This window comes from Balearica regulorum, chromosome 2, assembly GCF_011004875.1.
Source record: "Balearica regulorum gibbericeps isolate bBalReg1 chromosome 2, bBalReg1.pri, whole genome shotgun sequence".
Lineage (NCBI taxonomy): Eukaryota > Metazoa > Chordata > Aves > Gruiformes > Gruidae > Balearica > Balearica regulorum.
Window position 1 is genome coordinate 111,582,471 of NC_046185.1, and position 27,605 is coordinate 111,610,075.

The 27,605-nt window shown below is 44.6% G+C and overlaps 1 protein-coding gene across 17 annotated transcripts in view; it reads right to left on the reverse strand.

The window, feature by feature from the left end:
- LOC142600499 (uncharacterized) overlaps window positions 1-27,605 on the reverse strand; it is a 292,390-nt gene that overhangs the window by 21,803 nt on the left and 242,982 nt on the right. For 11 of the 17 annotated variants that reach the window (XR_012834013.1, XR_012834011.1, XR_012834017.1 and 8 more), the window contains one exon: window positions 4,035-4,213. The exons of 2 other annotated variants lie outside the window; for them this stretch is intronic. The gene's annotated coding sequence lies outside the window, so the exon portion shown is untranslated. Of the gene's footprint in view, window positions 1-129; window positions 2,978-4,034; window positions 4,214-13,872; window positions 16,451-16,472; window positions 20,147-25,095; window positions 25,333-27,605 lie in introns of those variants that run through there. 4 more of the 17 variants (XM_075745331.1, XM_075745337.1, XM_075745333.1 and 1 more) reach the window with 4 other exon arrangements.

The following is a 27,605-nucleotide window of genomic DNA, read 5'->3' on the forward strand; positions in this document are numbered from 1 at the left end:
CTGTTTCTTGATGTTTTCATTGGCTTCGGCAGGGAGAGATTTCACACTACCAACTGTGGTCAGCTGAGTCAACCAGCCAGTCTCTCTAGCCTCTGCCTGGTCCACGGAGAAAGACAAAAACTCCTGCAGGGGATGATTCAGTGTACCTAAATTAAGCGTCTGCTTTGAATTGTCCTCCGGAGGGGCCCATCTCTCTCTCTGTCTCTCTCCCCTCCATGATTTCCGAGGGATCCCAGGGAGACCAGGTGTGTGCCAGGTAAGTGATTTACCTGTCTTTGGGTAACACAAATGTCCTACCTTACCCTCTACAGACAAATCAGTGCAACAGGCTCTCTCCTAAGGTCAGGATTCAGGCATTGGTGCAAATGATGCATGTGGCCATTTGCACAGATCTAGCAATGACCTAAAAATTCAGAACCTGAACAGAGCACTTGCCTAAAACAGGTCACAAAAAAGCACAGGCTTGAATCCATTTATAAAGTATTTTTTCCGTAGTACAGACAGGCAACTAACTGACTTCCACAGTTTGCTTCCAGCTCACAAATGGCTTATATCACAGAGAAAGTGGAAAGCTACAGAGCAATCATTACCCACAGTAAATAGGTAAACCCAGACTTGTGAGTACTGTAGCAGGAAGAATTTTTGCACCAAATATCTGGAGTTGGACAGAGCAAGGTCTAACTGAATTTATTTATATCCAGGTAAGAAAATCTGGACTCTAGATTTGTCTGTGTTTTGGTTTGCTTTCAGAAATGATATGAAAAGACACTTTTTTTTTTTTGCTCTTATGAGCTCTCTACCAGGAGTGGTCATTTTTCTTCATCTTTGCAAACACCTACATTTCTTCTTTCACAGAGGGTTTGCCAGATACCTTTTCATTTATTCCATCTGGCTCCTGTTAAAGTGCTATTTATCAGCTGGCTTCTTCAAAACCGCTTGCTAGGGATGGGTTGCAATCCATCATTGAAGTTGGTGAAGACGTCACAAGCATGCAGTTTGCTGGCTACCAGCTGCCCAGGTAAAACCTGACAACCTCAGTGGGCCCACGTGCCATATGAGCCATGCCGAGGAGCTTGGGGGGACAAGGTGGGCTGTGGGTCTCCGTGGCTCACAGGGAGTGGAAGTGAGCCCATATAGTCGTAGATTTTTCTCTGTAACGAACATCTGCACATCGCAGGCAGGAGGTGCCTGTTTTAAGCATAGAGCTTGGAAAGGTGGCCCTGCTCTTTCTTTTCCTCCAGTCTACACTCACTGCTGTAAATCTCCTTTTTTTTTTTTTTGAGTTGCAGTTTAGTAGCATGAAGCATATAGCTAGTCAAGGCTAAGGGCTTTGTCTCCATGCTAAAAATCTCAGTGATTTTACTCCGATCCATTTCTAAACTGGTTCAGTTAAACCACTGAAAACTCCAGTGGGAACACTTCTTCTTTGGCTGATTTTTGGTTAGCCCAACCAGATTCCCAGCTGATTAAAGCTACACTGAAAGAAGCATGGTGCAAATCCGTGCTAAGAGGATGCAACTGGAGTTTGCTCTCTTTTAACTAAAGTGGTTTACTAGACTAGAGTGGTTCATTCATGGGAAAAAAATGCAATGTATTCCTACGTACACACCAAGTGGAGAGCTGCAAAAACATTTTGTCTCTCATTCTTAGTCTCTCATTAAGGGCCGCACATTGATTATTTATTTATTTCTAATTTAGCAACAGCAGTAACACGAACTGCCTCCTTGACCCGAGGTGGTTGCCAAACGTTTAGTTCAGAACCAATTTCAGTGCTACTGTAATCCCCTGAACTAGAGAGCTGGAGCAGAAGTAAAGCTGAGCCAACCTGAAACCGTAGCTGCGCAAATGGCGCCAATCTAATTAAGTTATGAAAAACTGTCCCTCTGGAGATGAGTCTCCTGCAGCTCACAAGCAAAAAGGTGGAGAACATGTGAATCTGGCCACAAGCCTCAGCTGTTGACAACCCAACTTACAAAGCATCTGTACACATGCCCTTTGGGAAGAAAGATAAGTGGTACTCGGGGGAACCACACATTTGTTTAACTCTTTGTTCCGTACTCGTCCAGGCAAGGAGAAAATGTTTCATATTATGCTGAATACCATCTCAGATTCTGGCAGGATTACTCGTCGATATTATTACAGCCTCTTCAGTTACAGTGCTTCAGCAATAAAGTAGTTAGACTGGCTTTGAAATACAGAAATTCAGGCAATACAATCGCACTATGAAAGAGCGCTCATTAGCCTTTGGCTGACCTTGAGAAATTGCGTTTCTCTCCAATTCTTCCACAAATTGCCTTTAAGGAGACCTCCTTAGTTCTACCAAGTCACAAGGTTCGACTGTGTGACTCATGCTTTTTAGCCACTCTCTCACGATCATAAGGCATGCTTGCCTTTTACACGCAGCCACAATTGCTACAAGGAGGATATGTAAAAATGCACGACGGCTTTATTAATAGTGGCATGTTCTTATTTGTTTGGGATTTTTTTTTTCCAACCTCAAAAGTTTCATAATGAAACAGTTGGTCTTATAAAAAGTGTCACTCATCAAGTCAAATTTTATGGCTAGGTCACTGTAAGGACTTTGTCAGATTGTGACCGGGCATGATAAAATTTCATAGCTGCAGAAGCTGAATTAAGTGTAATCAGATACTTCCGGGGGCATGAGCTGGCCCTCAAAGGGATGTGTTCTCTTCTCTGAGACCAATAGCACCACTACACATTTCCTCCAAGATCTGAATGTTGCTGGACACAGGCCACCAAATATGTTGAGCCAGTAGGTTGACCCATATCCTGAATCCATGCCTCTGCTAACAACAGTGCCTGCAGCTGTGGAGGAGCCCTCCAGCGAAGCACCTGGATGAAGGAGGAAAGCTCAGCTCAAGGTCTGCCTTGCCCCAGTGTAACAAGCTTTGACGCCTCCATGGTGAAGGTCTCAGATGTACTGTTTTCAGCAGAACTTGGCACCAGCATGCGACACCTGAAATAATTACCTGGCTGTGGCAAGGCTGGAGCCAAAAACTGCTCAGCCATTCTTCTGCTCCTCTTGCACGGCAGATGACAGGACAGAGCAGTGCCGGAGATGGGGAAAAGCACTGCCTGAAGGAACTGTGGCTGCGGTGGCACGGCTCCGCCGAGGAGCTGGAGCCTGGCACAGCTGGCTCAGAGCCTGCCGGCAGACTGATATGCCACATCTGTAATGCCACGGCCATGGTGCTGTCAACCAGCACCCCTGCTGAGCAGAGCCTCCCTGCGTGGGCATCCCACTGCTCAGCTCTCCCCATGGCAGGATCACTGTCAGCATTGCCGCAGGAGCAGTCCCTCTTCCTTGCACCCAGGCAACACAGGACCCTGTGCTGGTGGAGGAAGCAGACACACAGGTCTAATTCCACCCAAAAGAGGGCAGTGGTGCTTGCGGACACACAGACGCGCAGGCAAGACAGTAGTTTACTCTCCAGCTGCTCGACTTTCCCAACCAGCTGACAGAAACTCTCCCCGGTTCTTGGCACAGGCAGAGCAGTCCACAGAGCTCTCTCTTTCACACACTCTTCGTTAGCCTCTGCTCTCACTTCCTCCCTTTGACTCATTAGCTGTTTTACCATCATTTCTCTTGAAATTTGATGGAAGAAATCACATGGATCCATCCATGCCAGTGCTGAGTGGCCCATACCAGGTGCCTCTGTGTCACCCCCCTCTATCAGTTATTCGGCTGCCAGCCGGTACACATCTTCTGCAGAAGCAGCTTTTCGGATGAGCTGTGGCTTGGGCGTAGGCGGGAATGGAAAATTGGATGGACTGCAGTTTATGGCAATCAGGCAATGTTCAGAAGCTTGATGTCACAGGAAACCACTGATATTGCGAATAATTCAGAGCAAATAAAAAAATCCGCAATACACCAACTGTTTTTCCCCTGTTCTAGTGGCTATGTATTTTCAAGTAGCCTGTTTGTCCAACGCCTACACTCTCACCTTCAGCAGGTGTGGTTTATGAAAGAGTATAATCAAACCCAAGCACCCGCCATTAATACTTGTACTTACCATGGTCGTCACTCAGCCACAGGGCTGTGTGGGTTTCCATGGTCCAAAGCCAACACAGGTCACAGCCTTGAAGTGAGGAGAGACACTCGCTTTGCTTCCCAGGATCAGAGGGTTTCTCAACCTGGCAACCTCTGCTGTCTTGAGGTTGTTCAGTCAATGCTGTTTTCTTGGCTGCCACGCTAAAAACACCAGACATAATAGCAGCAGCCAAGGTATTAACAACAAAAACAGCAGCAAAGACAATAGCAACACAAGTGTAGCTCATGAGCTTAGCTTTGTTTAATGGTACAGGATCTGCACAGCCTCTGGGAGCTGGACCCAGAGCAAAAACCACAGCCAACTTTCCCTCCTCTACTGCTCTTGACCGTTGGGAATGACCCCGCTCCAGACCAGCACAGCCTTTTACTCCAGGGTGAAATGAAACACGGCCCCAGCATTCTGTGGCAAACACGGGCCTGGAGGTATGATTTCTTACATAAACATGTTTGCATAAAATTTTGTGCTGTAGGCACGATGCAGCCTTTACACAGGGTTGATGGCATCGCACAGCAGTCCCTACTGTTGATGCACCTCTGCCTCCACGTGGCACTACGCCCCCTCACCAGGTTTCCAAACAGGAGGAGATGAGTCTACCACTGCCTGCACTGACAGATCAGGGTTTCCGAGCTGAGAAGAAACTTTAAGATTTCCTTCAGGTTAAATGCTGAGACTGGCTCTCCTGGGTGTGAGAAGCCTGGTTAGGGGACAGGGCAAGTTTGAGTGCGGGTGGATGGGTAACACCTGTGCAGCTCCTGGTCACCCTCTAGTGATACAACCCTTACAGAAAGTCTCTTCTGGGTACCAATGTCACACCTTCATTGACAAATGCTATCCTTTGAGACTGTTTCGTGCACTGACAGAGAAACCAATAGAGCAGGGTCAGGTCCTTAAATCATAGATGTACCTGCCCTGAAATGAGCTGATTCTACCACATGTAACCCACTTGTTTCTTCAACACTTATGCAATGCTTTTGCAGTGTGAAATCCATGTAAGTAGATCTAGCTGCCTCAGCATGGGCATATGGCACTTCTGGGGTACCTGGCAGGACATCAGGCATCAGCTCGGGGCTGACACATGGCCTCTACTGGAACTTGGAAGGACACCCTAGGGCATTTAAAATATGACTCTATTCTTGCATTTGAGCTAAACTGTCATCTAAGTAAAGAACAAAGTCTATCACACTTCCTGCACATCCCCTTCTTTCCTGAGGCTGCCTGGACACAAACCTTTCTAAGTAAAAAACCTTAAAACTTATTATGTCTCTTCAAGGGGAAAACCCTACTTGCACCCTCAGAGCAAGACCTACCGCCCTTAGTGGTGCTGGTACATCTCTCAGCATGGATCCATGTGCAGACACTGAAAGAAAAGCCAGGTTATTAGTACTGCACCTGAGACAAGAAGTCCTGGTCCCTGGTGGCTACGTAGTACTCCCAGCTTTGGAGCTGGTGGTGGAGTCAGTAACTGAGGCATCCATTGCAGGATGCTGATCTGCTCTCCAGTGCCTGTTTTACTTGGTGACATCTACCAATAGATATCTGCAGGCAGAACTTCAGCTTGGCCTGCAGCTTTATGAGTGCCACAGGCAAAAGCCTGTGTTTGCTTTTATTTCTAATTTTTAAATATATATGGTTAGATGCACTTACCCTCCACTTCACTGCAGAGGTAATATAGAACCAGGACAAGGACCCTCATAGACAGTAAGATGCAATATGGAAAATATGGGCCTTTTTCTCCAGAGACAGAGAGAAAAGTTATTGCTATTGAGTGTTAGGAGAAGATGAGAAATGTCAGTATTACTGCATTTGGGAAAATGCAAATATGAAATTCTTTCCCAGTGAATAGTGACAGTACCGTGCTATGTAGAAATGCGGGGAATTAGGCAGTGTCATCCCATGTGATTTGTACATACTTAAGAAGGAATTAAATCCTTGTGAACCTATCCAGCTTTACAGATGTTGAGGCCTGATTTGGCTTGCTGATGTGCCAGTTTTACATGGAAGCAACTCCACTGAGACCTGTGGAGTCATTAAACACTGACAGAAGAAAGCGGAGGCTCAGATGCTGCCACCCTACTTGCCGTGCCAAGAAACAGCATGCATTTCCCAAACACTTCAGCCATTGAGCAATAGCAGCAGCACTGGCAAGGTCTTCCGTGATCTGCTTTGCCCACTGCCTTGCCCATGAGTCCAGGAGGGACCACCTCCAGGAGGAAGAGGTCAGCAGTTTATCTAGAGCCATTCTGGTTTGGACCTCCCTGCAGTATTACAAGGATGTCAGCATCTGTGCTCTGCCATTTGCACATCATCACAGCTCACAGGCTTTAAAGGGTCCTTTGCCATACCATTTGGTGCCCAGATTTCCCTTCCCTCTTAAATTACTCTCGTATACTACTGCAACCACTTTAATGCTGGAGCTAATGCAGCACCCTCTCTGCTGAAAGACTCCGCTTCCGGTATCCTAATTGCAATATACCCCATCGTAATCATTATCACCCCCGTTGAGGGACTGCCTTTCCACCACATACTGGGCTGTATGTTGTGGTTTACAGTGGCGCTACACCCCCTGACCTTCCTCCTCATTTACGCTGGCAAGAGAAAAGACAGGGCCAAAGCAACATGCTTTTAAGTAGTCTTTTCTGAATATGCAGGGACCGGTGACGTTAGGGCCGTGAGCCTTCCCATCTGCCCGCTGAAAGGGTTGCTGCATCATGCAAAAGAAGCTGGGCACGTAAATTACGCTGGGTGCAAACCACGTTGAACACCAGGAGCAGCCTTTGAGCAAGTGTCAGTCTGAGCATCTACTTTCCACCCTCATCCATGGAGGAAGGGTGGAGCAGGCTAGACTGGGATGACAGTGCGATCTGTATCATGCTACTGTGGGATTTACATGCCTACTGGTTTTACTCATGCAACCACGTCGGGTCTCCCCACCTCCTTGCCCTTGATTAACTTTTAGCAGAAGAGTGGGCGTAGGGATGTGAATGGCACCATCCAAGTGCATACAGCTAAGCGTGTGCATGCTGTGCAGAGGATCCAGGCTTCGCTCATGATTCATGCTGTTCCCTGGGAGCAATTTGGCAGCCCTGCAGCCATGCAGCCAGGTATCCATGCCAGCCCTTGCGAATGCAGCCTTGCAGTCTTTTCTTCTCTCGGCATTGGAATCAAGCCGTGGGCGCTGGGAGAAAGGACTGGGTTTCCTTTCTGGTTTTTTGATATTTTCCGACGAACCCATCCAATTTTGCAACATTGCAAAATGAAGGCTTTGCCTGTTGTTTTTTTTGTGTGTGTCCTGCTGAGGGGAGGGACAGAAAGAGCCGAGTGAGATAAAACAATGGAAATTAGGGTGGAATGGAGGAGTGTGAAAAACAAGAAGGTTGAGGTTGTGAAAAGCAGGACCAGGCTCGGGAAAGAAAAGCCCTTTATGTATTTAGACATTGTCTTATAGCCGCGCTACGTATGCATCAAATACCAACCCAGTAGGTACAGAAAGCACAGGCAGGTATACAGTTGCTCACAGAGCTTTTGTAAGCTACTACTCAGCCGAAGGCACAATCTGAGTGACCTCACCTTTAGCTAAAACCTTTTAAACACGTATAGGCATATGTATAAATTGAATTGCCTTAAAAGAAAAAAAGAAAAAAAAAGAAAAAAACACAACCCTTGCATTAAAAATGACAGCGAAATTGTATCAGGTAATACTACGGAGTCCGGCAAACTCTACAACTGCTTTGAGTTACTCCTGAGCCTGGCAGTTGCCCATTCAGTGTGTGGTCCTTGGCCGGGGTGGCCGTGCCATTGATCTCAGTGCTGCCAGGCCTCTGGCTCACTTGCCCGTTCTCCCCTGTTGCGCTCTCTTTCATTATAATGGGGTAATATGGAGCAGTGGTTGGAGTTCAGCAAAAAAACAAAATCAGAGGCTTTAATGTTTGACAGCCCTGCCTGGGACAGATCAGTGGGGCCTGATTCTTGGGGGGGTGATGAGTACCTTGTCTTTATGAATTTTGTGCATGAGGGACTCCTGAGAATCCTGTGAGATGCCTCTCTCCTTCACCACCAAAGTCCATTTTAAAACAGAGCACTCATTTTCATGTTTTCATAACACCTCATTTGCAGGCACGTGATTAGACCTAATTAATGCTTGTAATCAATGAATGCTTAATCGCTGCCGCTGAAAAATGCTGGATAAATGCAGAGCACTGCTTGATTGAATGCTCTTTGATTGGCTAACAGATCGCTCTATTACTCTTTTAGATTCTGCTTAAGCAGGCAAAATATCTGGGCTGGTGTAAAACAATCCTGCATTGATCTCTCTAGCCAAGTTGGGTCTTTCCAGAAATTAGAAGGGTGGTGACAGGAACAAACTTGGCTGTCTGGGGGACCAGGGGGACTGGAAAGAGATTTTTTTGGGGTAGGTTGTTTTTTTGTTTGGTTGGTTTGTTTTTGGTTTTGTTTTTTTTTTTTTAATTTGAAAGCTATGCAGCAAATAACAAGGAGAAGATTGGTCAGATCTTTTGACTTTTAGCTGTAAAAAAATCGTTTAACATTCCCTGATAAGCCTCTTGATTTAAACAGAGAAGCAATTTCTGCTCCCTGGGAGTTCCATTTGAGTAAGCCTGGCCTCAAAACTTCACAGGCTCAAATCTCTGGAACCAAATTCCAGGAAACATTCATATGTGGATGATGCATCTGTAACAGATACAAAGGGGAGAGGGGAAGCATTTGGCAATTAGGAGCTGGAATCATTTATAACTCCAGCTGGTACTTCTCTTTTTTCAGGTGAAATGTCTCGAGGGGAGGAGGAGAACCTGTCAGTGGCATGTTTTGCACTATGTCTTGCCTTTTTGCCATATTAAGGCTTTCCCCCATGAACTCTTCCAAACGAGGCCGGTTTCACGAGCATGGAGAACCGGCACGAGATTGTGCTCTGCTCTCCAACCCCTGCACAAAGGAGCATCCTCACTGTGTTTCTCTGGACTCACACTAGTGTGCATGAGAGCAAATTCAGCCACTCTCTTAGAGGGCGTTCAGAACAAGAGGGACCACGTGAGCCCTAATTCCTTTTCTGGCTGTGCCTTTCTGGATCCTGCGAGAGCAGGACCATCCAGTGCTAAGGACCCACGGGGCACAGATCCCAGCAGGTTTGGGGAGGGGGGCAGAGGACCACAGGGATCTCCCGGCATCCTGCAGACTCACTTCCACTGTGATGATGTTGCTGAGGCTGCGTGTAGATCAGTAGTGAGTCTTTTCCATAGAAAGAAAAGGGCATTAAGAAATGCAACAGAGACGATAGCTATAAAAAACTGATTTTCAGTTTCCTTATAAATCCACATGAGCTCTGTTGCACCCAGATCACAGATCATCCAGCACTTATTTGCAAGGCTGAGTACCTACAGAAGCAACAGCGTCAGCACATATAAGTCTCGGAGTGCACGTGAGGTTTCTGCAATCTAGCCCATTGTCACTTTAACTTTATGCTCTGTTCAAATGCTCAGGCCTGTGCTCCAACATAAATACACTGTCTGAATTTCCCTCCCCCTACATTATTCCTCTTGAGCTGTGGAAGATTATATGCAATAGATAAAAAAGTGCTTGTTTCTTTGACAAATGCAAGGCTTAAAGACCACCCTCTGTTCTTGAGCAAAATTAGCTTATCTTTGCCCCAAAAAATGTTGTTACTAAATATGAGCCATCATTTGTGTGTGGCCTGAATGAGACGCTCAATTCATCTTATTAGGGGTTATCCTTTGAGGAACTTTAAAAGGAAATGCATTGTTCTTAATTATTCTTATCTCAACAGCTGTATAATTCCTGGTTTTGATTTAAAAAAAAAAAAAAGAATATCCAAAGAAAGATTACACTGAAAGCTGGAGATGGGTCTGAACCCAGATTGCAGAGTTGAACTGCAGCTCTTAAGTCTGTGCTAAACTGCCTTCCTCTTTCCTTTGAGAAGGTGTGGGTTCTTTCTCTTCTCCCAAAGTTAAAACATGAATCTGTGCAGAAAACAACAGAAAATCTCAGAAGAATAGGTTTCTTCTCTGTTTCTGGTTTTAAACTTGTCCTAATAATGTTCTTTTTGTTGTATCAGAAAACAGCAAACAAGACTTGGTGAGGAAACATTACTTTCCTCTGTCATTCCTGCACCCCGAGCTACCCTAAAAAATTTTGTAAATATTTTTATCAGAAAGGCCCAAACCCAGTATTTCTTTTCCATTCAGTGAAAATTCTAAAAAAAATCAAAGCAAATTGGAATTTGGGTGAAATTTACTACCATGCTAAAAAGCCGCTTTCTGTTGGTTAAATGTTTGCACAAAAAGTGACATTTGCTGTGATGCTGTACGGTTGTCACAAGCTGCTACCCACTTTGAAGTGGAGCAGCACATAATGGATCAAATTCTCCACAGAGCTCAATGCCAGAGTTTCAAGTGCTTGGCATCTTGCATTTGGTCCAGCTTCTCTGAAGTGGTCAGCATCCAGCAGCTTCTATTGTGACAATAAGTGGCAAGATGTTTTGCAAAAAGGCTTAGCTACCAAGCTGCTGAATTCTTCTGAAAAATCTGGTCCAGGATGGTATTGAAGGCAGTTTCAGCTGGTTTGATTGAACTAGCTATTGAATCACAGTGGATTCCTTGAACTTCTCGTTATAACATGCCTCCGCTGCGAAACGCTGCCCCCTCTCCCAACAACCAGGTAGTTGGTACGTCCTGCTTCCCACTGGTACCATTTTATTGTCCCAGAAATACAGACGGGTCCTTCTTTTTCTTCCATCCCATCTGCTCAGGCTCAGCCCCAATCTTTGTATTTACATATAGAAGGGTTTCTTCTCATGGTTCAAGGCTGAAGCCAGTAATATTGAGAGGACAATATGTCTCTGGTTTCTTACTAAATGACATTTTGAAAGATGAGCAGTGTTTTCAGCTGTGGGTGTTGGGACTCCACTAGAAACATTAGTCCATGCACAGACTTTGTACTGAGATGCAGGTGGAATATGTGTATGCCATGAAAAGGCTACGGGAAGGACTGGAACTACGAACAAACAGGAACCTTACACGTACCAAGGAAGCTTTTTGTTGATATTTTATATAAACAGCTTGATGGAGAGGTCTCAGTTTCGACTTGGCTATTTAGGGCTCATTTCATTTGAAAACCAGACTGCTTTGGTATCACAATATGGACGTAGGCTCTGCCTTTCACAAGCATTTGAAATCAAAAGGAATTCGAATCCCTAATAGCAGGGCTGTAGAAGCCTTATTTTATCCGATTTAGCAAACCTTGGCCTCGCCTTCTTTACACTCCAAATACCAATTTAAAGGTGGACGTTAAGCAGCTGCCACAACTGCTAACCATGCTGCTTGCCTCTTGGCTGTGACGTAAGAAGTTGGAGGATAAACTACCCTGTTTCGCTCACCAAGCAGCTGCACATTCTGCAGGGACTTCTTTCAGCCAGGAAGAAGCGCAGCTCATGCATCCCTTTCCAGCATGTCCTCAGTATCTGATCCAGGAGGATTTGATCAGCTGGACATGGGCAGTCAGAGATCTTCTTCCCACAACAAAATGTTTGAATGTTTCCAGGGATGGGGCATCTACCACCTCTCTGGGCAACCTGATCCAGTGTTTCACCACCCTCACCGTAAAAAACTTCTTCCTTATATCTAGTCTGAATCTACCTCTTTTAGTTTAAAACCATTACCCCTTGTTTTATACCTGCAGGCTCTGCTAAAAAGTCTGTCCCCATCTTTCTTGCAAGGCCCCTTTAAGTACTGGAAGGCTGCAATAAGGTCACCCTGGAGCCTTCTCTTCTCCAGGCTGAACAGCCCCAACTCTCTCAGCCTGTCCTCATAGGAGAGGTGCTCCAGCCCTCTGATCAGCTTTGTGGCCCTCCTCTGGACCCGCTCCAACAGCTCCATGTCTCTCCTGTACTGGGGACCCCAGGGTCGGATGTAGTTTTCCAGGTGGGGTGTCATGTGAGCAGAGTAGAGGGGCAGAATCACCTCCCTCAACCTGCTGGTCACACTTCTTTTGATGCAGGCCAGGATACGGTTGACTTTCTGGGCTGCAAACACTCATTGTGAGGTCCCCAAATCCTTCTCTGCAGGGTTGCTCTCAATCCCTTCATCCCCCAGTCTGTATTGATACCAGGGGTTGCCCTGATCTATGTGCAGGACCTTGCACTTGACCACGTAGAACCTCATGAGATTCATATGGTCTCATTTCTCCAGCTTGTCCAGATCACTTTGAATGGCATCCTGTCCCTTCAGGTGTGTCAACTGCACCACTCGGCTTGGTGTCCTCTGCAAATTTGCTGAGGGTGCATTCGATCCCACTATGTTATTGATGAAGATATTAAACAGTACTTGTCCCAGTATGGCTCCTTGAGGGACACCCACTTGTCACTGACCTCCAACCAGACACTGAGCTGTTGACCGCTACTCTCTGGATGTGGCCATCTAGCCAATTCCTTATCCACCAAATAGTCCATCCATCAAATCCATATCTCTCCAATTTAGAGAGCAGGATGTTGTGGGGGACCATGCGAAAGGCCTTACGGAAGTCCAGATAGTTGACATCTGTAGCGCTTTCCTTGTCCACTGATGTAGTCACTCCATCATAGAAGGCCACTAGGTTGGTCTGTGTTTCCTGTAGCCCATTCATGATTTCACAGATGTGCTCAGAAAGCCATGTGAAAAAGGTATTCTATGAAGTGGGGCTGTCAAGAGGCCACATAGGACAACTGGAGCACTATGCATCTAACATGACATGTGACACGGTCCAGTGGCTAGGAACCAGAACATACCTTAACTAGTTTCTCCTGACGATCTCAGGGTGAAACAGCTGCCTGGTTGCATGGTGTATCACTGCACACAGTGCACACACACAGTGACTTGCTAGGCATCCAGGGCATTCACTTTCCTCCCACAGAGCACATGGTAAATCACTAGAATATCCTGACTGCCTGTTGTCTTTCTTACATGGCATTTCCCAAAGAGCTAATCTGGAACTGAACATGCTATGGAGAACTTCTGTAGGTGTCCCTGTAGATATATTGCCAGCTAAATCTCTGGCAGATAGGAGCAAGTGACTGCTATGCAAATACTGGTAGTACAGAGCAGCACAGAGTACATTGTTCATGTTTCTCATATAATTTTGGTTTTGGAAGGCATGCTTTTCTTTCCAGTAGATCTTAAAATTTCAAGCAAGTATAAAATATCATGTCTGCAAATACCTAAATCATAATGATTTTTTTTCGTGTGGCAATCGTTCCTTGGTGTACTAGCTGCATGGTGATAATGGTCAGGATAATAAACTAGCTTGTGATTGGAGCTCTCTACTGGCATTCATACGGTTGTGACCAGGCTCTGGCTGCTGCTAGGTTCAGCAAGGTATAGTGTCCTGGATTTGGCAGGGAGAGAGTTAATTTTCTGTCTACCATCTGGTATAATGCTATGTTTTGGATTTAGGATGGTAACACACTAATTTTTTAGTTGTGGCCAAGCAGTCAAGGACTTTTCAGCTTCTCACACTGCCCCACCAATGAGAAGGTGGCGAGCACACAAGAAGCTGGGAGGGGACACAGCCAGGACAGCTGACCCAAACTGGCCAAAGGGGTATTCCATACCATATGATGTCATGCTGCATATATAACTAGGGGTTGGCCGGAAGGTGGCATGGCTCAGGAATTAGCTGAGCTTTCGCTTCGGGTAGTGAGCAATTGTGCTGTGGATCACTTGTTTTGTATATTATTATTATTATTATTATTATCATCATTATCATCATTATCATTATTACTATTATTATCCTTTTCTGTCCTATTAAACTGTCTTTATCTCAACCCACAAGTTTTACCTTTTTTCTTTTCGATTCTGTCCCCCATCCCACCGGGGAGGGGATGGAGGAAGCGAACAAATGCGTGGTTGTTTTAGCTACCTGTCGGGTTAAACCACGACAGATGGTTTTTTGTACAACCCCCTCCAGTTAATAAGAGTATGCATGTGAAAGTCACCTCCTGTCCAAAACACAGCAGCTACTGAAAGCACCTAGACACTATTTCTCTGCAAGAGACACTACTAGTTAAGTGATGTTAGCTCAGAAGACCAAGCTTCATCTGGAAAGATGCTCAGCTACTATCAGTAGTGGATTTGGGTCTTCTCTCCTGAATGGCACGGTCTCCATTTCTAATCCCCAAACAGCTATGTTCTTGATTTTATTTCTCATTAGTGAAAGACTACGGGAGGAGTACAAGATTAATGACTGCAGCACAGCCTCACTCAGTACCTACAGCAACGGCAGCTGTTAGCTCATGCAAAACAATATTTTTCTCCCGGGTACTCATTCTACCTACACCAGCAACAGAGATAAGGACATTTACAGTTTCCCAAATTCCTAATCTTTATTTCTAGACATTCTTAGTTAATGCATAAAGCACCACTGCTGGGCATGAAACAGAGAGAGAGAAAAAAAAACTAAAAAACTCCACAAGGCTTAAAGATCCACTACAGCCAGATTTTAAAGAAATAGCAAGGGGGTATGGCAATAGGCCATCTATTCCAAAACCAGCTCTGACTCCTATCCAGACATATGCTTCACAAAGAGTGAAACTGCCAAATAGGTATTGATAACAGAGGAATTATTTTAAAATACTTATTTTCATTTAAAAAGATGAATATCTGCAGCTGAAGAGAACCTGACCATTAACAGGAACTTTAATGCACCGTCCATGCAGAAATAACCATTCGCCAGTACCGCAGAGATCAAACATGAAAAAAAAATAGCTTGACTCATCCAGACAGTAATTCAAAGCAGCAAAATATATCCAATCCTACCCAAAAACCCATCATGCATTTTCCACGTGGAAAGTAGACGGCTCCCACAGAGAATATCTTGTTGTCCTAAGCACTTCTGAAGTTGCACTAGAAAAATCCGTCTTCCACCAAGTCACGCAATATTAATGGACACATTGCTACTTATCACACGCGTACATAATTCTGTACAGCTTTGTACATTTATGTTGTTGCTAGGGATACAATTTAGTGAGGACTTGACCTGAGGAATGACTGAGCATCTCTTCACGTGCAATGATCCCAGCAAAGGTTTGGGGGTGCCCGGTACCTCTCATGAGCAAGCCTGTGCCGTACACAGTCGTCTTACATCCTGCAAAGCGTGCAGCTGATTTACAGCAACGGCTTGAGCACAAACTGATTTGGGTAAGGCTTGTTCCCATGGTGGAGTCCCAGCAGTGTCTGGTTCAGACTTCACTGAAGATGCAATCCTGTTCCAGTATTATTGGTCTCATTTTATGACCTTGGGTGAAGCACCAGGCTGACTCTAAATGTGTGTATGTAACTCTGACTACTATCCACCACTCAGGATCCAGAAGAGACAAGAACAACTCCCCTGCTCTTCATTGGCCCAATGTTTCTAGCAGCTAACAGACTCTCTGCTAACTGGAAACGAAGAAATGTGCATTTCTGAAGCAAGAACATCTCTCAAATCATAAATAGGAAGTTGTGAATGTCATTTTACCAGAAGATACAACTTCCTTTTAAATTAGAGAAAAAAGGTAAAATAGGGTAAAATAGGTTGGACAAAATAAAACCTGATCCAGATTTCCTCTGAAGCCTTGAGATGTCCTGAGCAGAAAATTAGATATAATGGACATGCTAAAATAACTAGATCTCATCTGAAAACATCAAAGAAACAGAAACACCACAGGCCACATTTTAAAAACTGGCTGCCTGAACAGTGAAAGGAAAACTGTGTAAGCACCACCTCATATACCAAATATGCACTGATGTGTGCGAAAAAGGATACTCACGTACTCCACCACCATTTCTCCTCAGGCAGTTGTCCATTCCCTTACAAAAACCTGGTCTTGTACAGACTGAAAGTAATCAAATCCATTTGTAAGAATATTTTGGTTATCTAATTTTGAAAACATATCCCCAAATGATACACTCTGCCCGAAGAGGATTGGTACACTCTACCAACGTGCAGAGCTGTTGCCAATATTAGTATTCAGGCTGGTTCAAATTTCCGTACAAAGCTCGATTTTAAGTACATTCATTTCTGAGTGCCCAAATGGAAACACTGACTTTTGCAGGGCAGGTTTTCAGTACTCTCTTTTTCAAAAGAGCCCTTCAGGATGTCTCCTGCTAGACCTCTCCCAGAGTCACTGCAGGCGGTTTTGGAAAGGTAAAGCATGTTCCTCAATCATGTATTTTCTCTCTACCTTTTGTGAAAGGATCCATGGTCCTTCTTACAATGCTTCCTGGCAGAAGGAGTGTCACAGTGAAGTTTCCAGGTATTGCACAGCAGGACAAAATAAAATCTCTTGGAAAAATTTCAGCCTGCCAGCGTCAGGCTCTAGGCTACAGCTATGTCCGCTGCAGTAATAGAAGGGAGATGCAAAAATTATTTTAGTGTGTCTTTCCACTGCCCTCAATTGCCTCAGAGTGAGGATAAACATGCTGCAGGGAGCCCAAGGTGGGCTAGCTGATGCCCACCGGCCTTGCCACCCCAGGCAATGGCCCTCGCAGGGCCCCTGGGGATCTGCTGCCTGCCCTGGGCACACAGCAAGGGAAAATGGGTCGGGAGGATGGGTGTGAAGCCAGCTGAGCAGCCCAGGGGCTCTGGCCCAAGATTTTGCCAGTCAGCTTTATTACAAACATTTGTGGCATCCCAACAAGAACACTTCAAAACACTAGCGCTCACACCGCAGGCAACAACTGCAGAGCACAGTGCTTATTTATTTATTTATTTATTTATTTATTGTTATTTATTAACTGAAAATGAATCTGTTTCTACACTTTTTTAAATGGGGTGGGGGGGTGGGGGTGAGTGTGTGTCATAAAAAAATGACTCCTTGCCTCGTGCAGTGGAAGGAGCTATTTTTCCATCGGGGAAGAAAGGAGCGTGCTGAACCGGGACACTGCACAGCAACAACGCCAGCTCCTGTAGGCTGTGTCCATCATGAGCTGACCTTTTTTAAAACTCATGAGTCAGTGTGAGTGCTCAGGAAAGTGAGGAACAAGTAGCACAGATGTGTTGTCCAAGCTCCCCTGCACAGCTCTGTCAGCACAGTGCATCTTAGCCATGTCCTGCAATAACCTTGTTGTCCCAGTCCTTGGGAAGAGACTTTTGTAATTTTTCCCATGATTTGATTTCTTGTATAGACTTTTCTATAGCCTGCCTCACCAAAGCACAGTCAGGGTCTCTCATCATTGAGCCTTTACTTGTCTCCATGGTGTCTGTCAGCTTGAGCAGTGGTATTCTTTCCATTTTACAGATGCAGAGAGAGGCTCCAGCATGAGCTCCAGTGTCACCCCAGGAGCCTGGACAGAACTGGGAAGAAGCAGGCTCTGGGTGCAGGCGAGAGGATCCTGGCACTGTGTCAGGATGCACGAAGGTTCACCTGGAGCTGCCCGCGCCACGGCTTCACAAAAGCCACGGGGGTGAAAAGTAGTACATCCCAAACTCTGACAAGTAGGAGAGGCAGTTCCTTTGGTTGGTTCATTTTCAAATCCTATGGACTTGAAATGTCTGAAAGGTCAGTGCTCTGTAGAAGGAATACCTGGCAACACCAGCTTTCAGCAGCAGTGACACCTGACCGAACAACGATGTCTTCAAAGTACTAAACATCTGCAAAATTCTGAGGTTCTGCTCTTGTGTTTGCTAGACACAGGCAAAATATCCCACATTTGTCAAATTTCTGTTCTCTTTGAATTACTGCAATTTTTAAATGCAGCAGTATCATCCATAAACATTCAGAAGAAAAGCTAAAAATAAATTTAAGAAAATAACCCAAATATTGGGGGAGGTGTGCGTCTCTAAAAACCAAGACTCCAACCCTGATCTAAACCAGACTGTTTCTCTCCTTTCCCCCACCCCCCCTCTTATTTAAAGAGAACTGGAAGGGAAAAGACTCCATCAGCCTCTGAGTCTGTAAACCTTTCCCCTCCCTAACATCCGAGACAAGACTTAAAGAAGAACCAGTCTGGAACAGAACATGAAAAAAAGTCTGAAAAATGACTAGAGGCCTAATGCTGTCACTGTCCCATGTTTATTTTTCTTTCTTTGATGTCCAATGTCAAAGAGAAAATAATGTCATCTGCTGGAAACTCAAACATGTTTGCATTTTGAGGTAATTAGAATTAATGTTGGAGGGCAAAACTAACACCGAGCCACTCCAGTCTTTCCCATGTGAGGAAAACATTCCGTAATGACTTACATTTAATCTGGGAGCTGGCAGGCGGTCAGGAGCAGCCCGGATTCAGGCAACAGGGTAATATTTCAAAAACATTTTCTTTAAAAAAAATTTAAAATAAAATAAAATAAAATAATAAAATAAGCTATCTATATGTTCTGTGGTTTATAAATGATGGCAGCCTGACTGTGCTGCTCCAATTCCAGAAGGGTGTAACTCTGCTGAAAATCAATGGCTGACAAGGGTGTAAATCAGGGAGTAATGGCAGCCCTGGTGCAAGACCACCACTGCTTCCTAAATACTCAGCACCCGCAATTGCAGCCAGATTTTGTAAAGAGCTGAAGCCCCCATTCACATCCAAACAAGGGCCAGATTTTTTAAGTGCTTAGCACGCAGCCTCTCCCCATTGTGACATTAATGGCAACATGCTGAGCTCTTTCGGAAAATTGGTCATACATGTTTGTTTTGGACCAGATCTTGTCACCCTTATACATGTGGAGCAGCATCTTACTCAGTGAAGAATCCTACTAAGCAGTGCCTCTCTGTGTGAGCATTGCTGCAGAAGGACTCTCTCTTAAAAGACAAATGCAAGCCCTGTTGCTCAATGCACTGCTGGATGAGTCTCAGATACTATGGTTATTACCAAGCTTTGGAAACTTGACCCGAATATAACTAAACTGAACTGAGTAGGTATGGGTTAAAGCTTGGAGGAACTGGGTTTGGTCCTCGTAGGGCAAAAAGGAAAAAAAGGTTATTTCTGGACTGAGGACTTTCATTTGAATTACTGAGCTGTCTTCAGGGGTTAAAAATAGAAAAGCAACCTTTTCCAGTTCAAAGAAAATAAATGGCTACACTTATCTGTGTGGGTAATTAAAAACAGCTGAACTCCAAGAGCTGAAATCTTCCACATAGCTAGTCCTCACCGAGGAGTAGGTTCCTAGCAACATCTGACATACTAGAAAAAATTATATCATTAAGGATTGCTCTGGGGTAAGTATAATGGGAATTGTTGCTGCATTCAAAGGCAGGTTATTGGTGACAGAACTATAGAAGAGATTAAAACATTCAAACACCACAACAGAACAGCTTTTCCTTTCATATGGGTCGACTGTGACTCTATTGACATCAACTGTAGTTAAGAACAGAACAAATGCTGTATTTTCCCTTCTGCAATGTTGCAGAGGTGTGTGCCCCGGCCCTTGGCATTGCGCGGCTGCTGGGGCAACCCAAATGACTGCAAGTATGGCTAATGCACTCACATGATGTGCCTTGTGCTGCAGTTCCACTTCATCAGTTCCCCAAGACCCATGGGGACTTCACACGTTCAACTGTCATTTTCCCCTTTTCATGCACTGTCATTGAGTTTCTCTTTTTCTGCCTTTTCTGACAGGTCATGTGGTCCAACAGCTACACATGAAAGAGAAATGACACAGGGCTGTTTCCGATGGCTGGCCTGAGTCTGGCCCAGAGAACTTGGGCAGAATGACTGAGCATGCAAAGAGGAAGAGATGGAGCGGTGGAGGAATCGCTCTCACAGTGCATCTTGCTCTGCTGTCTGTGGTTGCATCACGCCTCTCCTCAAACTTCTCGTCTGTGCAGCTGAAGCCCCGGTCTCACACTAGTGCAGTTCAGTGGAGTTACTACCATGGCATGGAGAGGTGTTGTGGAGGTAGGTGGGTATCACGCGCTGTCATCCTGCAGGCTGCCTTTCCAGCCCCTCTGCCGTGCTGTCGCAGCGCAGTCTTCTATTGAGTTCTACTTGACAGCCAGCAAGCAATTGCAAAAGTAGCAGATCAGCTGAAAGAATCGGCAATGTCTTTCTGCACAAAGGACAACATTTAAAAGGCAATTTTTCTTCGTGTTTCATCAAAGCAGCCTATAGGAAAATGAAATCCCAAACTGATTATTATCCAGATCATCAGACCTTTTAAGCCTGCCAAGCTGATAGTAGATACCTCTTTTATTTGCAACATATTTTCTTTATTTAGCTGTGGCCAAAAAAAGTAAAACAGTAACATACTGTCCTTTTCAAATTTACATTGGCCCATACAGAGAACTCCAAAGACAATTGCCCTAATCTGTGACTGCCTCCCAGACCTGGACTTACCCAGGCTGTTTCCCATGTTGACAAGACAAAAGCATCTCTAACAACCGTGGAAGGCATAGTCCTGCGAATGTCAAGCCCATACAAATTCCTGGGTCCTAAGTGCTGCCTACACATCCAATGTGCTCCAGCCACAGCCAAGCAGGAGGCTAGAAGAGGACGAGGGCCGTGGAATGAGTTTGTTGCTATTTTCTTCAGCCCTGGCCTTCTCTTCTGCTTCCCATTTTCCCTACCCCTTTCACCTTCCCCCATTTTCCTCCCTGTCCCTCCAAATGCAGGGTTGCTCACCGAGGGCAAGCGACCTGCTGCTCAATATTAATTTATACAGCTATGGGAAGAGCTGAGTGCTGATCAGAAGCTGAGGGGGAATTGCGTACACTTATTAAACTTATGCTCTTTTAGAAGAGCATCTGCCCATTGACTCCAGCCACCCATTCTCAGGAAACGTTGATGACTAGTGGTGGGAAAAGGATTGTCAGGAAGCAAATTCTCACACCGAGGAAAGGCAGCCCAGCTCCAGATCTCTAGGTCTTTTTTATCTGCAAAGAAATATTTCCCTCTGCTTTCTTCTTTTCTAGGAACAGTGCTGCTATCACAGCCTGCCTGCTGCTCGGTACTCCTCTCTCCCTAGCTTGTTACCTCTCCATCTTCTCCATTGCTTCTCTCCTTTGTTTTCTTTCTTCTATTCCTTGTGCTTTTGCTTCCCTCAGCTCCATTTCATTTACAGCAGCCGGGGTTTGCACAGCAAGAGTACGGTGAGATTAACCAGGTTTGGAAAGTTTGCCTTTGCTGTGCACACATGCTCTGTTTTCTTCCCTCCACTCCCAATGAGGAAAAATGTGTCCAAAACTGCTGTGAAGTTCCTCAGTGAAGAGCTGGCACAAAGCTCCCCAGCCCGAGCAGTACCATGCCTTTGTATTGCGCAGGAACCCCCGCGCAGCTTACAGAATGGCAACTGTTAATAAGAATAAAAAATGTCTCCCCACACAACATGCTAGCACTTTAGTTAAAGAAAACTAAAACAAAAAGAAGTTTAAAAAGACATCACACAAATCTCAAGTCCTTCATTGCTTAATGTAGATACATTGTACCCAAAACTCATTTCACTTCATTTAGTGTGAAGCTGTGGTAAGTCCATTAAAGCTGAAGGAGTTGCATCTGCTTAGAACTGGCGCAAGCCAGATCACAATCAGATCCATTACATCTATTGCTATAACATCATCGCCTTCCATATGGTGCCACAACTAGTCCGTATGCTGAACTGAGTGCTGCCTAAAATCTGTTCATCCCAAAAGCTGCATTGATCTTAGCCTCTCTTATACCAAGAGAAGAACCTCCCCTCCCAACCTGCAAAGACACAGACATTGTCACAGGGCTGTTTAAATTTCCAGCGTGCTATGGAGGATTCACCACTCATCCTCACCTACTTCTGAACACAGATACTCAGATCAGGCTCTCTGGCAAAGAGCAGAGCTGAACTTCCTCAGCAGAGTCTATGTGGCCTTGGTCCTTTGTAAACCGCACGCTGCAAATATGGTCCTTCGCTCCATTGCTAGCTCACTCCTCACTTTCCCAAGGATGCATGTGAAGTTTACCCTTTTGAAGTAAAAGGTTTCCAGCTTCTTTCTCTGATCCATTACAAATAGTCACTGTGTGGACTTTCTAGTGCTGGTTAATAACACCTGTATCTAATTACTTAGAAAATATATCTGTGCCAGTACCCCACCTATTATTTCACACTTCACTTCCTTTGGATGAGTACTCTGGTATCCCATTACTTCACTGAATATGAGTTTCCTCCAAGTTCCTCCAGCTCAAGACTCTTCAACCCTGATCATAACTTACATCCCTGCAAGTGGAGTGTTGGAAACAGGAATCTTTGAACAACAAAGGGCCAACACACAAATGTATTTATCTGCTCCAAAATCCTCTTTCACTGGCATTCAACTGTCATACATGGTATCCAACAACCAGCATTTATCATTGTGGACTTATGCTCATGTCCTGTCCTACTTTTATCTACTGTCATGGCCCAGTTCATTTCGCATTTAAATGTCACCTTCCTCGAGTGAAGTGGTTTGTTTGTTAGTCCTGTAGAGTGAGCTGCTGCAGATTTCTCTTTAACCACACATAACAACTGATCATTTATATCTCTTCCACTTTACTTTCCAAATGAGATCGTCTCACCTGATCTTCAGGTTAAATTTCTGATCTAAGGGGGAGAGGGATTTGCTGCTGTTTTCCTTGCACTTTTTGCCCCACTGGAATTTCCTTGTATTTATTCTAATCAAGTTCCCCACTTTTAAAATATCAAATCTAAATTGCCAGTGATCAATACTGCCCAGTGGAGCACGTATGCTCACAGTCTGTATTAACTCCTGCTTTTTCCTTAGGGGTAAACTGAACCTCCCCCAAACTACGCATCAAAACGAGTGGCTTTAAATAGCAGTCATCTGTGGTATTAATCAAGTTTCTTCTTAAAACCATCCCAGATGTGCCACTCAACCAGCTTATACTGGTTTCTGTAAGAACACCCACTGTTATTATTGTACCAACAGATTTTGCAACTTCCTTAATTTCTTTTAACACATGAAGGTCTTGAGCTGAGATCTTTTGCAGCAATGAGGGTGTGCTAACAGCAGAGGGTTGCATAAATCTGTGCAGCAGGCCAGTGGACCGTAAGGGCTGTAGGTACAGTGTGGACAAGGGCAGGGTTACTTTAAAGACCTTGCAAGCTCTGTAATGTAGCTGGCCATTTTCTTCAGCCTAGAAGCTACTGGAAACCAGACAGAGGAGCAGGATGTAGGCTTGGTCATACACAACTACATAGGCACGTGAACACAGATTGTGTGAACCCAACTGCACTTGCCTGATTCCTTTTTTTCTTTGTTTGAGGGACAGGGAGTGTGTCAGGAAACCTGTTAGAAAAGGCAAGCCGATGGGCAGGGATCCACAGCCACTCCATACCAAAGCAGTGCAGAAAAATGATGTTTGGCAGAGGATGAGGGTCCTATAAAAGAGCTCTCCGTCTGGGCCTGGGACACTCGGGACATTCTGAGCATTTTTCTTTCCACCACCCTCAGGCAGTGGGAAATTACTACCTCTTGTGTGAGTGGAGAGAAAACCACTAGGCAGTCTCCATTTTAGCATGCAGGAGGTAAGTGGGTCGCCTTGCCGAAGAGGTACCTTTTATTTATATCAATAGACAAATATCTCCTTTCTGGCAATGCTTTGGGGATGCTCTGTGTACTCAATTTCTACCCTGCATGGTCCAAGGAGCATAAGGGCAGTACTTCCCTCTGTTGCAAGTCCCCAGATTTATCTTGTGGATTCCTTGATCAGAGCAGTCCCCAAACTGCTCTCTGTAAGATGACCTGATGCTACCTGGATGCAAAAGTCTAGCTACGTATTGTCATACCTTTTGGGTCTGGTTTTTATTGGATTTGCCATGCTGAAAATTTGAGATTAACACACTAAAATCAAAATGGTAAAAGCGAAGTCTGAGGAAGGCCCAGTGAAATGACAGCATACATAGCTGAAAAGTATTTGTACTGCAGGCCTTTTTCAGTCATATCCCTAATACAAACATCAAATTCAGCCCTATGACATTAGAGAAATCCAGTAACAGTTTCTCATGCAATGGAAACATTTTTGTAGAGACTTAGATTTTATTTGGGAACTGGCTATCTGTTACAACCAGCAATTCAAGTCAAAGCAATGGAGTAATATTTCAAAAATAATTAGAGCAAAACAAATAATCACATGAATGGTATTATTTTGCAAAACATGCAATCCTCAGTAATTTGTGGGTTTTGGTCCCTGGTGCTAAAACCGTGTTGTGTCTTTAATCAAGCTAATTATGCAAAACTCTCTGAAGGTCATAAAAGGTTCAGGCGGAGGCTTTTTGATGCTGAAATGCAGACCAAACACCCATAGTACATTGTTCTGATTAGAAATGAAGCACTGCTTTCTTCGGACTAATACTGTGTTTGAAATTCCAGTGTGAAATAGCAGCATTTATACCTTACATACCCTCAGACTGCTTCGCACACCACTGCAGAAAACAAATTACCCCCTCCCCCCGCTCTCTAATGTGGATATGGAAACGAGCCTTCTCTTTCCATCACCATGCCCTCTAAAAACATTACATTATACTTACAGCATTTATTTATTTTTGGCAGCCAGCCAGAAAAAAAAAAATAATCCTCTTTCAAAAATACCCCTCCCTGTGAATTGGATTATGTTGTAATCCGTTCTGGATCTACCCCAGGCCTGCTTGCCTTCTGGGGTAAAAATGACAACGTTTTGGACAATCTGCAGGGCTGGGCAGAGGGGGTGGACCACCGGGAGACTGATACAGCCCAGGTTTCTCTCCCACTCCTTAATTTTACAGCCACAAGGAAAAAACCTGTACACAGAGTGGGCTTTGTCCATCTGTGAAACACACGCTCTCCCAGGTTGCTGCCACTCATGAGGTCATGGTGCAGGACACTGCGAAATGGTTAGCAGTGCTGGCAAAGTGGTGACGCCGGCCCTGCCTGGCGCCACCGGCGTGGGGTGGGCACAGAGTGATTTGGGGGCATTTCTACCCCACCAGCATGACTCGGGGCTGCCAGCCAGGGTGTCAGCCATTGGTGCCATACCCCACTGCCATGGGGCAGCGCAGCTCCCAGCACTCCTGCAAGGGTTTGCTGTGGCTCTTCTTCTTCCCCCGGGGACCACTGCTTATGCAGTTTTGTGGGCATTTTACATTGCTCTTTCCCTGCAAATCACCACTCTCCTTTATTTTCTTCTTCTTCCTGAGTGGTCTCCGTGGCCACTCTTCCACATCTGACTTTGTGGTGAGTTGGGGTTTGCTGGTGTTCTGGAAACCCGATCGCCACGTCTCCGGCTGCAGTGTAGGGACCAGAACTCTCTTCAACTTACATTGAGGGCGACTTGATGACAAACTGAAGGGACTTCAGAGAGGGAAAAAAATGATCCAGGCTTAGATGTGGGCTGAAGGAAAATGAAGAGAATGGGCTTTCCACATATCTTGGCTGAATGATATCTAACTGGGGTATGATAATTCCCCATAAGTCTTAGGAGGATATAAACACTTAAGAGGCAAAGGAATTGATTAGGACCAGAGAAGGGAGTATAAGTGGAATTAATGGGATGAAACTGAGAGCAGGAAAATTTATGCTTTAGAGTAACATTTCCTATTAACAAGATCTACTACAGTGTGGGGTAGGATTCCAAGGAGAAGCAATGGAAACCCTGTTGCTTAAGTTATTTCAGAGAAGACTGGACAAAACACTCAAGAACACACTGTAGGAAACAATTCCACAGTGACAGGAGGATGGAAAAGATGATCTAATAGTAGCTCTTTCCATTTCTAATTTATATGGTGACTTTATATTAGAGGGGGGTTTTTTGAGCTGCCAACCAGTCATCAATAAAAGAAACATGCTAAAAAGTTCCTTTTGGTATTCCATAACAGTCCCATATTTCCCCACTTCTCAAGTCCTGTCTATTACACACATACACAATAGACCTGATGATTTATAGCAGAAACGCCATCCTCCATTCAGCCTATTTTGCTGAGTTACTGCAGGGTCTCTGAACAGTGGTTATCTTGTGTGCCGTATGAGCTAAAACATCGCAGCACAGCACAGCAAATTCAGTCAGATGATTCAATATTAATTTCCTGGCTTTGAAAACTCAAATCTTCAGTGTCATTTGAAAACTATTTCTTTTTCCTATTACCTTTTCTTCACATACACAGGCAGTTGTGTAGAATAGCATTTGGAAAATCTTTGTAAATGGAGCCTTATTAGGAGAAATGGAGAACCAGGCATTATTCAGTAAAAAGCAGGGTGTGTGTGTGTGTGTGTGTGTGAGGGAAAGGCTCTTTGTACTGCAAAAGGTACCATAAGAGAAAGGGAATTCTTGCTGAAGACACATTTACTTCTGTACCATTGACTTTGTAATACATATCATTCTATATTGCATGAGCTCAATTTTTGATTGCTTTACATCATATACATGAGCAACACACTCTCATTTCAATGAGGGAAGGCAATAAAGGTTCTCTTAATGTCTAACCTAATAATATGAGTTGTGAAGTGATAGCGCAGATTACCTGGGAAGGTAGAGGATAGAAGTTGAGTCGCCTGCTGGAAATGATGTAGATAAAGCCCATCCTGCTTTAGATGAGGATAAATTAGATGCCTGCTCAAGCTCCTTTTCAGCCATATTTTCTGGTTTTTACAGTATCTTCCATCAGACTCTGCAAAATTTCCAGACATCTATCTGCCAAAATATGTGCAGATGGATATAGGTCAGCTAAATGCAAACATTGGTAAAGCCTAAGGTCAAAATAGATTGTTGAGTTTATCTTGTCCAGTGTTTCTGAATGTTTTCCAAACCGTGATCTCATATTACCACAGAACAGAATAATGGGCCCTTTTCCCTCTTCTTGACTATAAAGGAAGGGCAGCTGAAATCCTGTTGTAGGACTCAAAGATTGAGAACGAAGGCTGTAGTTCAGCCCCTGAATAGAACTGTACACACCAACTCCCAGTGCAGATGGGAGCACAGCTGCATGACTTAAGTGTGCAAATAGCGATATGCACAGACAGGACACAAGGCATGCAAAGAGAGGGACCCAAGGTCTGCTGTCTGCCACATAGCAAACGAATTGCTGGTAGAAGGTGACTGATTTTCACAGACTCATACTAATGTATACTAACACTGTTCAGAGACTCATGCTAGCATATACCACAGCTAATGCTGACTTCATTAAAGCTCTCTGGTCAATGAAAGCAATTGTGTGTTGTCTAGTGGTTGGACTGGAGGACAGGAAAAGTTTTTATTCAATGCTAGCTGTGCTACTGACTCATGGCTTACCCTCCAAGTAAGTCATTTGACCTTTCTGTAGTTCAGTCAATCTGGCTGGAAAATTGTGCGGGAAGAAGGGAAAAGCACTATTCTTACTGAAAACCACAGACAGAATCTGAGCTGAGTTTTCCTAGGGTAAAAAAGAAAGAGACAATATCAGAACGTGAGTCAGGATCGGAACCTCCCTGGCCTTTTCCACTCAGGACGTCTGGTAGTATCATCATTATCATAGCAGAAAATCATTTACTTCAAGTCTTACTTCTAGCTCAGAAACCAAACGGAAATACTTGGTGCCTGTGCCAGGTACACTCAGCTCCTGACTAGATTGAAGGACTATCTGAACAGATTT